We start from the raw sequence: 5,016 nt of genomic DNA, 5'->3' as shown, positions 1-5,016 counted from the left end.
GTTCAACCCGCCCGCCCCAGGAAGTGAGGGCGCGAGCGGCCGCCGCGGGGGCGGGGCCTGCGCGGGCGCGAAGGAGCGCGCGGCGCGGCCGTTGGGCAGGAGCCGTTAGGCGCGAGCCAGCGGGCGCCTCCTGAGGCGGGCGGCGCGGCGGCTCTCCCTCCCCTCACGGGGAAAGGCGCCCTTGCCACAGGCTCGGGGGACGCTCTCAAGCCCGAGCTCCAGCTCCAAGCAAGGCCGCAGGGCAGGTGCTCCGGCCCCACCATCACGGTGGCTTCAGTGCACTCGATCAGGTTCATGAGTCTTTCTTGTATTGGGGCGCCCATAATGAGATGCTGTGAGGAAAAAGCCATAATCATTTCACTGGGGCGCTGTTAGCCACCAGCCCTGTCGGGCTGCACTGCGGGATCATGTTTAATCAAGTGTCCAGCAGCGCCCCAAGGGACTGTCCCCCCAGGCAGGCGGCCTGTTGATCCCAATGCGTTGTTTCACCCATCCCAGACACAGGACTTTGTGTTTTCCCTTGAGTTCAGTGAGATTCCTGTCAGCCCCATTCCTTTGGCTTGTCCTAGTCCCTCTGAACAGCAGCCCTGCCCTTGGGTGGAATGATTGCACTCTAGGTTAATGGTTATTAGGACAGACAACTTCCTTAGTTAGCCTAGTAAATTGACCAGAAAAAAATAAGAAGATATCACTGTACAGGTTTAAGCTGCTTTCCTGTCTGATACAGAAATTAGTTCTCATTTGCTGAAGACTATCTTGGCTTGGAAGTAACTTGTGATGGAGAATTTTCTAACAGTTACTCCAAAAGTTAATAAGCCCTATTGTTAAAACATTTCCACACTTTCTTTCCCCCAGTAGAGGAAACAGTAGGACTTACCACCTCTGGGTTCTGTCACACTTGGCCAGTTTGTCTTATGAGGCTCCTTTACTTTATTCCCTTATTTCTCCATAGTAATCTGGTCTTTGATCAAACCATTCCTTAAAGCCTGAGTATAGGTCTGGCCTTAATTTATCACTGCGGAAGTGGACTCAGCATTAGCATCTGGGGACAGCTATGGGCTGCCACTGTTCCTCCAACAGCAAGTGAACAGGGAGTCAGGCCTGCCTGTAGCACCGCTCGCACTATGCATAAATGAAACAGTGACAGCAATTTTCCTCATTTGCTACTTCCAAAGAGTAGGTCACCTCTCCCAGTAACTCAGTGATGCTCTCTCCTCACTAGGTATTCAAATAGCACCTGCCATTACCAAAGAAGATTTTTGTCGACAGCTTCCCAGCATTGTAGAGATCCCGGCCTTTCTGAGCTGTAAGCTTCTTGCCACCACAATTAATGCCAGCTGAGAATTAAGTAAGTAAGAGCCTCATGGAACACATATCTTCTGATATCTTCCATGCGATACACATACACTGAACTCAAAGTCTCTGTATTACAATTTTTCTAATCCTTTTAGGTATTCTTGTGGTTTGTAAAAAAAAAAAAAAACTTCCTCTAATTTATCAGTGCCCTTCCTGAGTGGATAGTTTGAAAATTGGATGTGGTATTTTAGCAATGTTTAGACCTGAGATATGTAGTGAAGAGAAAGAAATACAGTGGTAGATATTATTTGAGAAGACATACACTTGGCTGAAGTTCCCTTGTGAGGAGGAGGTACAGAAAGGACTTTTTCCTGCTGCTCAGTAAGAACTGGGGAAACCTGAGGGAAACATGCTAGTTTTTCTACAGATTCTTTAAGGTGTGAGGGGGGGTGAAGTGATTGGCCAAATCTGAGAGAGGTTTGAGATCTGGTGGAGCCAAATTAGGAGAATTTATGTGACAAAGAGCTGATCTGCAAAAGGGAAGGTTGAAGAACATTTTATTGTGTGGTACAAGGTGCCGAATAATCACATTTGTGTCCTCAAAGACTATGCGAATGCAGGGGGTGGCAAAACAGACCTCCATGAAGTGGCTAAGAAAAAAGATGTAAAATGATGGCTCCAAATATATGGGAGTGTTCCTGTGAATTCAAAAGGACCAGGAAGGAAAGACTTGAGGATGAAAAGAGCAAAAGACTTACTTTACAAGTCATTTATAAGTCGTTTCTAGCCACATTCAACACAGAGGAGGTTTGCAGTTCAGGCAGAGTCTGCTCAGGAACAAGGCAGAGTTGCTTTCATTCCTAAAACAGAACAGAGCATTCCTAAAACAGGGGAGACATGTCACAGTGCTGCTAATCCCTCTGAAGTAGGGCAGGCTTGCAAAGATGGAGAAGATACACCTCATTTGAACCTGATTAGGAGCATGAAATGGCAGGTGGATAAAAAGACAAAACAAGGAGGGCCAGTTAGAGAAGGCAACTGTCTGGGCCAGACCATTTATTGCTTTTGCGATTACTTCAATTGCTTTCTCCCGTACAAAACTTACTTTCCTTTAGCTTCATTGGGCTTCTGTTAAACCTGTACATCTTCAACTTTTATCCTATACGTGTGTGTTGCTCTGCTGGCGTTGCATATATCTTCAGAGTTATAGTTTTCTGACTTCCATCCTCCCACTGCTGCTACAGAAAAGGTTTAGGTATCAAGCTGTCAGTTTAGGTTTCGACAGCTGTGGTGGAAGTGTATCCATTAATCACAGTTAAGTTTTAGGCAGAATTTGGAAAAAAAGATTTATGAGTTCAATTCTGTAACTTTTTATTTTAATCTTGATTATAAAATGGAAAGTTCAACTATAGTTTGGAAAGAACAAGTGTTGTAGACCTGAATGAAGGGAGAGGCGCCAACAACATATCTTTCTCCTGTTCTGTGATACTGCAGGCACTCATATCACAAATATTTCTATACTGGAATGGTAATTTACCTTGGTGACCAGCCCCTGCTCTGCACAGAGGACACCACCAAAATACATTGTTTCCTAGACTTCCCTAGCAGTAATTTCAGTGTTTCTCTTGAAGGACATGAGGAAGACTGTGCTTTGTGCTCCCTACATATTTTCTCTGTGTCGAGTCTTTATATTCAGTGAACTAAAATTGAGGCTCCTGTGACAGTGTGGCTTTTCACCGGAAAAAGAAGGGAATTAAAAACTCATTGATTTTAGGTGTGGGGTATAGAGGGCATAGTTAGAAAACTTTTTCTGTAAGTTTTTTCTAGTAGGTTTGTTTTCTACCTTATTGAATGTTGTCTTATTATTAGTTTGTGTGGGTGTCTCATGGTAAAGAAAGATATTCCAGCATTCTTGACGTGTTTTCTTTCACTGTATCCCATGATGGATTCATGACATTGCCTAGAGCAGAATAAATTATTGTAACACTCATTTTCCTACAATATGCCTAATTTCACCATCTGTGATTTTTTCAGTTCTATACTGGATTTTCAGAAGTATCCTCCTAAACTTTTGGAATTTGTTTTTGATGGATTGCTTGTAAAACTCAAAAATAAGAGGTTATTTTCACAGACAATAGTAATTTTGATATTTCCAATTTTAATTTAATCTGTAGATGTGCCTAACGAAATAATAGTTGCAATACATTTTTCATTATGTGAATGGTAAAAGAGTTTTCAACTTGGTTTATAATTTAAAACAAATAATGTAGTAGAAAATAGACAATATATGGCCAGAAATAAGTATTCCATGTATGATCTAACATGGGTTTATTAACCCTAACGCTTGTTCTATTTAAGGAAAATGGTTTAGTTTCAAATGGATAGATCAGTAAATACACAGCACTGTAACTGTTGGAAACTTACCATGGCTCTGCCTTTGATATCTATTTAAAATGAACAAAAACTTTTATACATGAGTTTGACTTTTGACTAGGAATGTTCATATCTGTCCTTCATAAATAAGACTACAAAATTCATTGGACTATTAAAAGAAATATATAAAGAGCTTTCTTGTTCGTATGGATCAAGTTCATATGAATCTAATGACTACCCACCAAAAGGTAGATATATAATGACAAGAGGATATCATATTTTGCACCTTCATAAAGAAAGCCAGTGAGGGTACTGTACCCATAATACTTCTAGTTAAACATAGTTTTCAAGAACATCTCTGACTAACTTTGAGTTTTGCTGTCCTGTAGAAATGTAAAGAACTAGAGTTGTCCTGTCAAGCACTCCAATTTGAATATAAGTTATCAAAGGTATTCAGCATTGAAAAATGTATCTTACTATCAAAAAACCTCACCACTCATTTGTTGTTTATGCTTCTTATACAGGGAAGTTAACGTGCATCACTAGTGCACATTAGCATGCACTAACAGTTCTGCCCTACCTTCCTGCATGGCTGCTCTTGATCTTGTATTAAATAATATAAAAAATATGCTTTTTCATCTTGCCTGCATGTCCAGCTACAGAAGACATTTGGCTACCGAGGTGAAGTTTGTCATACAAAGACTGAAAGAGTAGTGCACCAGAGCACGACAGTGTTCAGTGTACTTCCCGCAGCCAGAGGCATCCATAACCTCCAGGGATCAGAGATGCCAGAGCGGACCTGGTTCAGGAAGCATACGGTGCCTACGTAGGAGCTAGAGGAACAGCTTGCTTGCTGGCTTTCAAAAGACAACTGCTCAGCAGGGGAACTGGGTCAGAAAGAATGAGATCTGGAACCTGAAGGGCAGCCTGTTTCTGGTGAAATGTCTCTGTACTGGTATCTCTCCATATCTTCGAAGGTATAAAATGGAGGGACAGGAAATTATTTGCAAGCCTTATGTAATATCCAGTCCTGTAAAAAGGTGCATGCTGGGCGATTCCTCTACCCACACAGCGCTCCACCATGCAGGCATGCCTCCGCATCCTTATCTTTGCATAACTCAAGCACAGACCTCCTACAAGATCATCTCCCACCTCTAATGTGCATCTGTTCATTTTCTGCCTGTCAAGCCTCTTCGGAATTTAAAAGAAGTTGCAAGAGATAGGAGAACAAGCTTTCAAGTTTGAGTGCATCAGATCAGGACAGATCTGATAAGAAATGTGAATTTTTATTGTCTGACTTACTTTTCTCTCTTTTTTATTTTTCCAAACTGGAAAGGAGGAAGGAGA

This window comes from Gavia stellata, chromosome 23 (assembly GCF_030936135.1).
Source record: "Gavia stellata isolate bGavSte3 chromosome 23, bGavSte3.hap2, whole genome shotgun sequence".
Lineage (NCBI taxonomy): Eukaryota > Metazoa > Chordata > Aves > Gaviiformes > Gaviidae > Gavia > Gavia stellata.
This window is presented reverse-complemented; position numbering follows the sequence as displayed.